Raw genomic sequence first — 13,969 nt, 5'->3', positions numbered from 1 at the left:
GAATAAACTAGTTTATTTAAGAAAGGACTTGTGTCGCTAAAGTTTCATCGGAAATAAATTATACGGGAAATTAACTAACGACCAGAGACGTAACAATATGTACGCTTTCAAGATGGCATTCAAAGTATATCTCTCGGATGATAAACAGAGCAGATAAGTTAGACCCGCTAACAACAAGAGAATTTAGTGTGTATTTCCCTTCGAGTTCACTTGATTATATTATTAAGAAAGAGACAAGACACAAAATAACAAATGTTTAATGATAGTCATAATTTGCAATACAATAAATAAAACAGTGCAATGAACAATATGGCAAGTGATAACTAGTAAACAATGAGCTTTTATCAGCTCGTGTAGCCCCACCTTGTAAATCAAACAACACCTGAAGCAATTGGATAAAGGAAAACAACCCCAGTTAAGATAAAATATCACTGTTAAACCATATCTAAATATCATTTGTGAACTTCTAATTTTAAGCATCGTACGTTAGACTACTGGTGCAAACACCAACTCTGAATAATAATTTGAGTAATTTATAGATTCATTCAAGTATGATAATTTTGAAGTCAAAAAAGATGTTGACTTTTGCAATATTTTGTCATTAGAACTACTTTGTATCGTGACATTTACATTTTAAACAATTTTTTCGTGAGGTCTAATGTATTCTTCCGCTTAATGATTGCGTAGTCGTAGCTGTTCGCAATAAATAAATGAGTGGTATGTTATGGCCGTTTCGTGGCCACGTGGGTTGATGTAATCAAAAAGGTTTTTAAAATTTTCACAATATCGTGTTGTTTTTTTTAACTTTGTGCTGCTATAAAGTTTTGTTGACGAGGCTTAATTTTTCTAGAAGGTAAGTATAACAACATTTCTTCGTTATTTTTAGCTTTTTATCGCATATAAATAGTTTACCATATTGTACTTGTAATTTGTATTGTTGTAAGTTGTAGAACATTAGTATTTGGCTAATGCATTTAAATTTTAATGCCTGTTAGTGGTACAGTGGTTGTAGTATTGCTTATTTAGTTATTCAGGTTATTGTTATTGTATTCGTAATTGATACTAGAAAGAAAATAATACTGTACTATTAGTTAGTCTATTACTTAATATAAATATTCTCGCCAGTAATTAATAATAATTTTGTTTCTATCGCAGTTTGTACTGATAATGATAGCAATTTAGCATTAAAAATTGTAATGCATAACATAGTTGGTTTGTAAGTTAAAATTACACTTATTATTTATGTTAAAATGTTGTACTTGTAGTTGTAGGGTGTTTATAAGTTATATATTTTCATGTAAGTTAAGAGAATATTAAAAATAAACATAAATAGTTGTCACAGTGTTGTTCAGATGTATATCATGTCGTATATTAGTATTATTAAGGAAATTTCAGAATTATACAATTATTTTAAGATAACAAGTATACTAATTATTATGCAGTAGGATAACTATAATTTGATATGAAGTATGCTAACATGTCTGCACAGTATTTTGCTCGAAATAGTAATATATTTTATGTAGTATGATTGGTTCTAAAAGTAAGTAATGTTTTAGCTATGATGCTACATCCTCATTTAGAATTGTGCATTGCAGAATCCCCATGAAATTTAAAGTATTATGTTCTTTATGGCCTCTCATAATTGAAACTTATTTTCTTATTGGCAATACAAAAATTATCTTTTCTAAACTGCATTTGGGAATTTTGAACTGTACAGTGTATCACTAGTAAAAAAGCTTTGTTTATACTTATAGTTATGTCACAAAGAGCTTGGCATAGAATATAAGCATTAAAATTTAAAAACTACTTTCTCCAAGAGCTGCTTGTAGGAAGCTTATTTGAAACATTCTCATAAATAATTGTTAAGAATCTGTAGAAACAAGTATTTTGTAAAATTTTTCCTGTGATTCTCATGAAATATTGAGACATTAATAAGTTTCTATACTATTGAGTTAAACTTAAAGTAGATACAACATGGATGATATTAACCTTATTAAAAAAGTGAGCCTGGGTGTGGCCTAGTTGTTAGCATGCATGGACTATGAATCAGAGGGTTCATTGTTGTCATCCCATTGGATCAAAAATACTGCACTTTGCGCTGGTCAAATTCAATTATTTAGTGAGACAAGAGTTAATTCTGGGTACTGTTGACTGACTTCCACTTGCCTTCCATCAGTTCAAAATTAGGGACGACAGACAGTAATAAAAATAACACATGTTGTGTGTAGCAGTTTGTGAAAAATGTCAGTAAATGGAACAAACTATAACAAGACTTTAAATTGGAGAAATTAGTTTTTCATTACTGTGGTTTTTCACTGTATGTTGAGATTGCCCATTTATAGCTTTGTGAGAAAAGTTTAAAATAAGAGTGTATAGAGTTCATTATCTTAGAAAACAAGTGAATTTAAGAAATCAATAAAGACAAAAATAAAATACCCTATAGATATTCTTTTCAACCTTGAGCAGTGGTTAAGCACTGGAAGTTTTTATAATAGAGATAACAATGTGGATTGTGTGTTAAACTTCAGTTTTAAATTCTCTGTGATAGGAAATACTTCTCTGTAATCAGTTAGAAATGTCATTTGTTAAAGGTTATTTGTATAAAATATCAAGTGCATGTATCATATCTGGCCAAAATGTACATGTAGCTTCTGTCCTATTTGTTTCTGAAGAACAAGTGTTTTAAAAAGGGTAAGTTGAGAAGCAGAACTAGTAGTTGACATATTTTTTCAAGACATCAGTAAGAAAAATTGTCACAGTGAAGTTTACCATGATGTGACATTTATTCAGATGATTAACAGTCAATACATTCCAAACTTTCTGGAAGAGTTAGATTTAAGTTTGCAATGTGTCAAATGTGTATATGTTATTTTTTCTCTATTATGCTATTTAATGAATAATGTTATGTTGTTGGTGCATTAAAGTTTTAATTATGATTGTTTTTCTTTTGTTGAATTAACATGAAAGTAATTTGTAAGTGAAATTTTGACAGTTAACTGAGAGTATAAGTTCTTAAAGCAACATGAGATATGAAATTCTGAGGTGATACAAAGCTATTTTTCCTGGTCATCTGCCTAAAGATGTTTGCATGCCACTAGCCTTTAGGCAACTCCCACCTAATCTCTTGAGATTCTTCGTGACTTGCATCCTGCACAAATAGGAAGGTGACACAGCCTCCCTACGCACTAGCACCCACTGTGCTTTTGTACTCATGATCTTCATTTCGTTCCTCAGTACTGAACATGTCAGACATTTTTCCTTTGTCAATTTAACATGATTTGTGACAAAAAAGGAACTTGCTTTCCTTCCTTTTTCTTAAAACTATCAATGCTTGTTCATGTAAAGTCTACTACTACTTGGGTGAATGACTAAAATCCTCACACAGGTAAAGATATAATGATGGCTTATGGAGGCATGTTCCCTGATGAAGATGTAGTGGCCTTTGTGTTTAGGATAGTGGGTTCCCTTCTGCTTCCAGGTACTTCAGTTTCAGTCCCTTCATCAGAAGTTCCTTCCCTGCATTTGTGGGATGAATGAAGAGGAGAAATTTGCTTGTTCCTTCACCTGTTTAGGACCTTGGAACTTCTCTCCCTGTGGACGATGCACTTTAGGTTTCTCACATTTTTTGGTATTGTTTATCTGGTATGCACCATTCTTTTACCTTCCCCTCTGTTTTATTCTTTTCTTTTCCCTACTTCCATTTCCACGACATTACGTCAATTCCTTTCCATCTCTCTATGTCTTCTTTCCTCGATATTAATCATTCTGCACCGCCTTTTCAAGATTTTCATGTTTGGGATTACCCTTGCCATTTTGGGAGGGGGGGGGGGAGACTCTGGTCAGTAGCTTCCACATTCCTTTTCTACCTGGCATCATTCTTGTTGAACTCATTGGTACTGTTTCCATTAAGTTGGGTTCCTGACTGTCTGTTTTCCATTCTGCACATGGTCCCAGAATGGGTCCTCTCTCTGTATTCATGCACTTAACTTTCTAATTGACAGTTATGCATGACCCACTTCTTACCCCTCTTAGTGGTTCATTTTGTTAGATTCCAATCCAACAACTCTTTGATTTTTCCTCAGTCAACTACCATTGGGTATTTCACTTCAAAACCTTTCACTTTCACACACTGCCTGCCTGCCATGCATCAGATACTATGAATTGGGTTGTCAGTTGCCATTCTTGGCCAGCCAGCATTCTGCTTGCACAATGTCTCTTTTTTTTTTTTGAGAACTCTAGTCATTTTGCCTGACTTACCTTCTCACTTACATGCTTCTTCTTTTCTGGTCATCTGTTCTCCATCTCTCGGCCCTAACCAGGTCAGGTCTTTTACTTGTTATAAGGCTCACTCACCTTGCTGGCCTTTCCTTTGGGCCCTGGCCTTGACTAGTAACCCTTTCATCATTTCTCTTGGTAGTACTCTATGGGTAGTTCATCCTAGGCTCTCTCTTCTGTACCAACTGACAACTGAACCCTCTTTCCTTGCCAAAATCTATACTCTATTGCTTCAACATCTTCTGTTTCCTTCTGTCACAGGATTGTGTTCTTCCACCTTTGTGTGGGTTTTGTCCAGTCCATCACTCTTGAATCTGATTTACCAATTTGGTAATCCTTCCCTGCCAGGTCTCTTTCCACATGGTCTTTCTATCTGAGTGGAGGTATGGCTTTCGATGTTTATCTATCAGTCACCAATTCCTCCTCTTAATTCAACACTTACGCATCTCTCTTCGCTTTTCCAGGCTATTTTCCATGATTCAGCTGTCTCTGCTTTACCAGTTATCGGGTGGCCTTCTCCACCCCTACTTGCTAACTCATTACCATAGGGTGTTTCTTCTTTTGTTCCCTCTCCACCTTGTCCCAGTCTTTCTTTATCCATGGATTATCTTATCCTGCTCTTTTGCTTAACTGGGACCTCGATGTCATTCTGCACACTCTCCCACATGCCCATTCCTACCATTTGCACTTTCAACTTCTAACACCTTCTATTTCAACATATTCTGCTTTCTTCACCCTTACAGTTGCTGTTGTTCACATCATTTTAATGGTGACCTGTCCCCTACCTTCTCCATCACTTTTGTGTTCTTATATTTCTGACCAGTCCTTCCTCCCTCAGTCTTTTATTACACTCGTCTATGCTTGTTGGGGCCTGGACAGACGTTTCTGCTTGATTTGGGCCATTCATTGCTACTTTGCTTGTATCTCTCACTTGTGGTGTTTCCTTATTCCACTCAACACTCCATGGGATTCCTTTTCCTCCTGGGAGAAATCTCCTTCTGCATTCATTGGTACTATCTGCAACATTCTTGGCTTGGTCACTAATGGCCTATATTTCATCTTATCAGATTTGTCTCCTGACTCATTCTTATGCCACTCATTTCCATCCACTATTGGACAAGATCATTCCAACTGGCATGTGGACTATCTTGCATAAATTTGTCACCCACTTTCTTTGCCATCTGGCTGTTTTATCACCCAGGGTTCACTTCCTACCTACATTTGCCATCCTACAATTTACCTACCCTCTTTGGATGAATGTGTTCATTTGCCTTTGTTTTTAGCATTGTTTTCAGGATCCTGCCAAGTGGCTGGTTTTGCCTTCCAGGGCACACTTATTTCCCAAAATTTCACATCGAGCCAGCATAACGGAAAGAGCTCATACCCTCCACCCTGACTCTATTTATATGGCCAATGTTCAGATGTATGTTCTGCAAAACCACTGGAGGTGTCATCGTGGTATATTCTGATATTTGTCTGCTGCCTGATCCAGACTGTACTTCCACAGATTATCATGGAAAAAGCCAGCATCAGGGTGTGCTCTGCCTGCTTCCCTGGCTCACGTTTGCTGGGTTTTCCAAATAGCTTTACATGTTGCCCATTTCACTGTCTCTAGTTAAAAAAACCTTTTTGGTAGAGTGATGGGGTTGAGGCATTTCTCTGGGTCTCCCCCCTGCAAGTTCCTCCTCTCCTTTTCTTTGAGTGGAGCACGGGAGACCCTTACCACTAACCAGTTCCTAGCCACTGGGTTGGTGGACCATGAAGAACCCTCTAATTGGAAAAGAATAGCCAGGGGCTGAACCAAAGATGTCAATTCAATGTGAAGTGGGACAGTGGTGACAATGTCAGTGTAGCACAGTTCACCCATCATATACTTGTAACATGCCAGCATCCCCATCCTACTGCTGCCTGGATGTTGGTTCTCAGATGGATTGGTATCAGACTGGTTTACTCATGTCCTCACATATGTAGTTGTGAGAGGTCCATTTCCTACTGTAGACCAGACAAAAAATTCCCATTGCCACCTAGTTCTGTACCAGGGTTGATCCACCATGTTTGCATTCCACATTCCTACTGCTGCCAAGATGTGAGGTTCATGGATGACCTGGTGTTGGTTGTGTATTGAATCTGTACACATGTGCCTGGGTTGTTGGAAGTTCCTTTTCCCTTCTGCTTCCTGGTCATGAAGTGAATATCATTGGGACCCTCATCCTACTGCAGATCAGAAGACACATACCTGATGCCACCTGATTTTTGACTGAAGTAGACCCACCAACTAAAGACTATCATTTCACATTCAGTTGAGTTGTGCACTTAGTAACACATTATACCCTCCTCTTGCAAGTATTGACAAAGACAATGTTGCTTCAGTAAGTCTGATGGTAGAATTGTGGTGAGCATTTGGTATGGTATGAACACACCCCAACTATGCTACACACATTAGCTCTCTGACCTCTTGCTTGTAAGTCCTCGAACAGCCATGTTCTTATTCTGCCCATACCTGCAACACATGGGGCCTGAATGCCTCTTTCTCCCTGAAGAGTGTATCGTGGAAGAGATGAGATATGGTCTCCTACAAGTGTACTTCTAAGAAGCCCCTGAACCAATAGGTCCATTGTCCATTTTCCTTACCTGAAAATGTATTTCTGATAGATACTCGCCTCTTTACACACTTCCACCCTTCCTCCTCACATCCAGTGCAACATAATATTCCTTGTCTGATCATAAAATGAAGGTTACAAGTGCAAAGGCATAGAGGGAGCTTGTGCACAGGGAGATTATATTGCACTCCTAATGCTGGAGGGATTTTGCTGCATAATAATCTTATCATGCAGTAGTTCAACTCAAGAGGAATCTTGTGAGTTTAAGTGGGAGTTGCCTAAAAGCTAGTGACTTTCAAATATCTAAAACAGATGCCCAGGGAAGATAGCTTTCTGTATGCAGGGGGGGGGGGGTTATTTCCAAAACATACTTACCTACTCTCACACTACAGCTTTTACTCGACTGCCAGGGTCAGGGTCTCTGAAAGGAATTTTATCAGGGGGGTACAAGTTTCTTTCAGGCCCCCTTCCCTTCTCCATTAATCATCCTGTTTTTATCCACTATGGTTTTATGCCATGAGCTGTAAGGCCATAAAGGGTATGCAAGATGAGAGAGGGGTGGAATGGTGCACTCTGTTGATTTTCTGCATTAGAGGCCTTATGCTCCTATACTCCCTCCATGATAAATATAAATAAAATAAAAAGAGGATCAGAGAAAAGAAAGCACATTTGAACATCTTTGTTTATTCTACAATACAGATAAGGAGAAAGAATTCACATTGAAACATCCTTTTATATTGCAATGCAGATCAGAAGACATAATTATTAGTAAAAAGTAAAAAAAGGTAGATAGGCTTAGTATTTACTTTACAAAATGAGCTTTCCTGGTCTTTTTTTGTGAAAGATGTTGAATCACAGCATGAAAATTAATTGTTCTGGCAATGTTTGATTCAATACTTAGCCTGGCCAAATCCACAAGACATTCCTGAGACATTGTAGACTTTAAATAATTCTTAATCTTGAATCTCATTTCTTTTAAAAGTATGTATCTCAAAAGAAATGTTGTTTGTTCAATATGGGAGGAATCTGGTGTGGCATCTACTATTACTGCAAAGCACTATGCAGACTGCCTCTCAAGCAAAATGTGTTGTTTCACAAGATTCGAGCATTCTGCAATAAATTCATTTTGTGAGTCAAGGGACAGATAATGAACTTGAAGCCGCTCACTCCTTTTCCCACCTGGAGAGCAGTTCAATGAGTCCTAAGAATTTTCCATTGTTTGAATCACCAATTTGATGGGATGAACCAGTAAATGCCAGACCACGTTCTCCCAAGAAGAGTACAACATTGATGATGTGCTTTAAAATATTGTACCATTTCACAGCTTCAGTTTTGATTGATGCGTCTAAGATGGTGTCAACTCCTGTCTCAGACAGCAGGCACCTTTCTAGTTCTTGCTAAGCTAGGTAACATTCTCTGTGACTATTGTTGTTTTCATGTTTTGATATCTTGTAGGAAAGTTTCCACCACTACCCATTTGCATCCCAGCCTTCAGCAGATACCAGTGCAGACATAGAATGCAGAAGTGCTAGTCTTGACTGTCTTGTGCCAAAATAAGCGACATGGAAAGCAATATAATGCTTGTTTCTATTGACTCCAGACAAGCCAGTCTCTTACATATAGTTCTCCATTGGTGCTTTGAAATTTCAGTATGCTTTCTGGGAAAACTTGATTGCAGGTGTCTTTTGGGAATGTTTTAGGCAGAGGGATGTGACCATTGGTAACATACTTTTCTATTTCCTTTTGAGATGGAAACTTGGTTATAATGCATCTAATGTCATTTTCAGTTGAGACTGTCATTGATCCTTTTTGTAGAGATGGGGACATATATTCAGTTTGGTAGTGTTCCTCCAGGGGGGCTCTGAGGCTTCAATTGAGGGTGATTCTTGACATTCTGGTGAGAATTTAGATTTGATTTTTCTTTTACCTTCTTTTAGTATGTTGGCTTCTTAGCCCCCCTATGGGACAATGGTAACTTTACAGACTTAATGCTGGAATCTAGGGTTCCATTCCCTGTAGTGGACACAACAGGTAGCCCAATGTTGCTTTGCTCTGACAAAACAAACTTATCTGATAAAATGCTGTTCCAAACAATGGTAATAAGAACAGTTTTTAAAAGAAATATAAAAAAAAGGAGGCCACTTTGGGATAAGCTTCCTCTGATTTGTTTTCTTCAATTGGCTCATCAAGAGTGATGTATTGGGTCTTTCTTCAGTTGCTTTTGAGTTTGAACCTTTCTTGATGGCTGAAAGGTCTGGGAGCAAATATTTACTTTTTTTCTCTCTATCCACAGACATTGTGGTTCCTGCAGGGAAGTTTACTTCTCAGTTTCGTGAAGGGACAGTTATGCCTTATCTGCCACAGTTGTTGGAAATACGTCATTTAGTCTACCACTGTCAGATGGAAGCATATTCTAACTCTCAAATACTTCATCTGCTCCTCGAAATTAGGAGTTCTGAGGCGGTGTTTTGTAGTTAATTTGAATATATCAATGTCCCCTGGTGGGACAGTGGTAAGTTTATAAACTTACAAATCCAAAACTCAACATGTTGTTTTCCTAACACTAAAACTTTGTTGGAAGACTCTCAGGATCACCAAGTTCATTGCTTCTACATTCATCCCTGTTGTCATTGGTGTCTCAACAGTTATTGGATCCTACAGGGAGTCATAGTTCTGCCCTATTTGAGGGTCTCAATCCCTGACATCAACCCCTCTGAAACTGGTACCCAGAATAGATTCTGTTAATATCCAAGGATTCTGCTGCTTGGTCAGAATGCCCTCAGTGGTATTGGTGATTATTGTATGCCTTCGGGATCTGTGGGGCTCATCTCTAAGAATTTCTGAATGTGTGGTAACCCTAACCATGGATCCATGGGCATTACAGGGACTTGAGTCAGGATTAGTCATTCAGTTCACATCTTCATCACCATTATCCACCCATCCTGTATGGTTTCCATCTCCCACAGTTCATCGGGAGTTGGAACTTCATTCTATGGTTATCTGAGCTTGGTTGGTATGGGAGTAGTGAGAAAGTCGTGCTAGTTCTTCAGAGTTTTTATTCCTGTCAGTTGTTGGGCCTATGCAGACAGGAGATTGGTGTCCAATCACCAAACTTCCTTGTCTATAGGAATGCCTAGATTCCCCAAGGTTCACAAGGTACTCATTCCTTTTTTTACTGGTATTTTGGATGTTCAAATTGATTGTAGTTGGCTCCTATCTGCACATTGCCTTAGTGGTAGCATTGGCATCACATGGGGTTCTGCCAAACCATTCCCAGCACTGTGCACACAGTATTCCATAAATGACTGGTTACTGCTGGCACATCTCGTCAATTGTCAGAACGTCGCACCCAGATTCTAATTTCAGAAACAACAAAGGCAGGCTTCATTCTCAGAGTTGAGACATCTATTCTTGCTCCAATTCAACACTTCATCTCTTTGAGTATTTTTTCATCGTGTCTTTTACCTGGGCTCAACTGACTCTCATTCAGCTCCATGCTGTCGAATATGATGCCAGACTCTTACTCACCTCTCCTTCTCCCACTGCACTGATGGTTCTTTCCCCCCTTTGGGAATGTGGGCATCACTCAATTGCTTCATGCCTTTGGGACAAGAGCACCAAAGATCCTTTCATTGGTCTTTTCATGACCAAGGGATCATTCTTTGATCTTGAGGGGTTGCTAACTCAGGACACTACTAGGATACGAGTTCCTCTGCTGCCACCTGATCCAGAGTTTCATCACTTCAGGGATGGGGTACGTATACCAGCAGTCAGGAATTCGAGGGTCTATGCACGGATGAAGAGGTTTCCGTACACAATGTTAGTCCATCTTTCTCTTCAAAAAGTAATACCTCATGTTCTGGGCTTTTGAAGGGGAAATTATCAAGCTTCTCTCATACAATTCCGTGGTGGTGTCTTGTGTTTCCCATCTAGTAGGTACTGGGTCCAGGACTCCTTGTTTTCAATCCTTGGACCTCTTTTCTCTGAACCTCTTATCATATCACCCTACTAGCTTGCCATGTTCCACAGGTGATGACTGCAGTAGTAAATCAGTTGTCTCAACCCAAACATATTCTCTCAATCGATGCTGCATCACAAGGTTCTGTTGGATTGGCTCTCATTCTGCAACACTGATGATTGGTGGGTTGACCACTCACTGGAACACTTAACTACTGGCAATTTGGGCTTTGGCATTGGATGCATTCTGTCAGGACGAGTTGGGATTACAACTCTAGGCCTTCCCTCCACTTCATATGTTACCCAAGGTACTATATGTGATTTGCTCTAACCAATTGTTTAGTCTTGTTGATAGCACCGGATTTGCAGCTACACCAGGGTTTCTGCTGCTGCTGTACCTTCAGGAGTGTCCATGTCTTCCGCCTCTTTTTTGGCCCTATCTGTGGAAGCAGCCATGATCTGACATAGTACACCCAGCTATCCAGAAGCTCAATCATAGGCATGGAGGTTATGCAGTTCTTCGCATGGCATTGGGGTTTAATTTTTAAGGTTGCCGTCTATCTGTCTTAGTCTTTGCTTAGTCCCATGATGAACATATATCAATCAGAAGTGCCAACCATAATTTGTTTTTTGACCTGGCTCTTTGGCAAGGGTTTTTTGCATCTTCCTCAATCACCCTGTTCAAAATGGCCTTATTGACTACAATTTCAAATATTCTTTGAGTTCCCAGTACTCTCTAGATTCTTCAAGTCACTTTGGGTCCTTAAAGTTACATTACATGCCCTTTCTCAGCACCTGTTTGTGACCTTAGTTTCATATGCTATGTATCATATTTATCTGAAAGTCTATTTTTTGTTGCTTCTGACTTACAGACATCACCAGTCAGAGTGGGTTGCGCTGAATATCTACAGGACACTTTATCATTTTCCTTACATTCTCAGACTGTTCCTTATTACCTAAGACACTGTTAGCCAGTGAAGGAGATAAATCCTTTTCACCTATTCACTATTTCTCACTTCAGTGACCAATCAGATTTTTGTGTCCAGTTAAGGTCTTGAAGATTTTGTTGTTTGCACTAATGCCTTTAGAGATGCTAAGCAATGACGATTTATTTATTGGGATCACTCAGTTTCCCAAAATTTATCCCTGGTTACATTGATGAAGTGGGTACAAAATTGATCCATATTGCATATTCTGGGCTCTCTTTAAAGATGAGGAATCTCCTGCATGTCATGTATAATCAGATGCATCACATTTCTATGTCCTTAGCAGCCCAGTTGAATTTCCTGTTGGAGGACATTATGAGGACTGGTATGTGGAACTCACTGAATTATTTTATCTCACATTATGTGCATGATCTGGCAGTATCTTCATCTGAAGGTTTTCAACTACCCCCTGTAGCTATCTTAACCACTTCTGCTAGATTATACAGAGGAGTGAGTGTTTCATTGCTACCTTTCAATGTCCCTTACCTTATTTTCACAGGATCCCACTTTGTGGTGAGTGTTGCCCAGGCAGGTGTGCATTTATCAAACCAATTCCACACTAGCAACCACTAATTCAGTATACTTTATCTAGGTTGCAACAGGCTCTGTAGAAATGAGATGTTCCATAAGACCACCTAGAGGCTGACAAGGTGGTATTACTATACTATGCTGAACTGCCACTTGTAGACTCTCATAAGTAGGGGGATCCTGCTCGTCCCTGTGATCACTGAATAAATCTGGGTGGGTTTGCTTTTAAAAATTTAGGGAACTTGGTTTACCAGTGCATTGTTTCCAGAGCACTGTTCCTCAGGACTTCCCAGTGCACATTACCCCCCCAGATTTTACTATTGGAACTAGGAACTCCTTACCACACCCAGTTTATAGTCACTGGGATAATGGACAGAGGTTGTTCCTCCAGAGTGTTTGAGTGAATTCCTCCACTCTTGGAGAAGAGGATGAAGTTGGGGGCCCACCTACCCAGGTCCCTGGATGTTTTTCCCCAAATGTCTGTAGAAGTGGCATCAGCCTATCCAGAAGCCTGCTCGTAATACCGGTTCAGGTTGGATTGAGCGTGACCCTTCTTTTTGATCAATATTGGTTTAGTACATTGTTCATGGAAGAGGGTCCATTGTCTTCTTGTAATTCTGAAAGCAAAGTGGTTCCACATCCTCCCCATAATTCTGGGGGCAAGTGGTATTTACTTTGCCCACACAGTTGGGGATTGAAAATGAATGTTCATAATTCCAGACCGGATGAGTTCTGTTTCCTCAGGGAGGGTATGACATACAAGATCCCATCATTCCGAGCCTGTGATGTTGTCTCTTGTCCACTTCGATGTTGCTTACTTTCTCGTGATTCTGGTGGCTTGGAATGCATCACTCTATGGCTACAGGTTGAGTTCGACTCATGTATATATAGCAGTCAAATTCCCCTACCCATCAACATGAGATATAGGGACCATGGCCCTATAATTATAACCGGGAGCAGTGGAACCCCGGCTATCTGGTTGGATCCTGGCCCATAATAATGATAATTCATGTAAGAATTCCACCTACAGTACATGAATTAATTACAGGTAAAGAGCATACCTGTTCTGGATGTAGTGCAGTTCCCCCCACTAAGATGTCAATCTTCTGTTGACACACCCATGATCTATGCAGCTGCTCTCTGTATGGATAATGCCCTCAACGGCCCCTCCACATTATCAATGTGGGATATTCTAGCTATAATTGGGAGTGGAGGTTTGTATGTTTTGGAAGTTAACATTTTCTTAAATTGAAAATGTATTTCCAATAATACTTACCTCTTTTCACACTCTCCTGCCCTTCCTCCCCACTAAGAGTTGGTGTTAGAGATTGAGATTGAATCAGTCTCAAAAAACTGATGACATTATCTGAATGAGGTGCTTATATACAGTACCAGGATAGAGGCCACATTGACATAGGTGGAGAATATCAGGAGATGAATATCGTCAAGGGCAATTAAGTGGGATATAAAAGACTGGAGCAAGCGAGAAAAAATCAGACTAATGCTCAGATGGACAAAGGAAGAAACCCTGACAGTGAAGTAATAGCTATAAGTGTGAGCGTAGGTAAGTATTATTGGATATACCTTTTGAATTTAGGAAAACTTTAACTATTCCCACTACCA

The 13,969-nt window shown here is 39.2% G+C and overlaps 1 protein-coding gene across 1 annotated transcript in view; it reads left to right on the top strand.

The window, feature by feature from the left end:
• The first annotated feature begins 765 nt into the window (after positions 1-765).
• The window catches only part of LOC111088239, a 51,104-nt gene continuing 37,900 nt past the window's right edge, over positions 766-13,969 (top strand). The window contains exon 1 of the mRNA XM_022397755.1: positions 766-853. The gene's annotated coding sequence lies outside the window, so the exon portion shown is untranslated. The remainder of the gene's footprint in view (positions 854-13,969) is intronic.

Source organism: Limulus polyphemus, unplaced genomic scaffold (genome assembly GCF_000517525.1).
Source record: "Limulus polyphemus unplaced genomic scaffold, Limulus_polyphemus-2.1.2 Scaffold3394, whole genome shotgun sequence".
Taxonomy (NCBI): Eukaryota; Metazoa; Arthropoda; class Merostomata; order Xiphosura; family Limulidae; genus Limulus; species Limulus polyphemus.
Note: the sequence above shows the minus strand (reverse complement) of the source record. Positions and strands in the feature narration are given on the sequence as shown.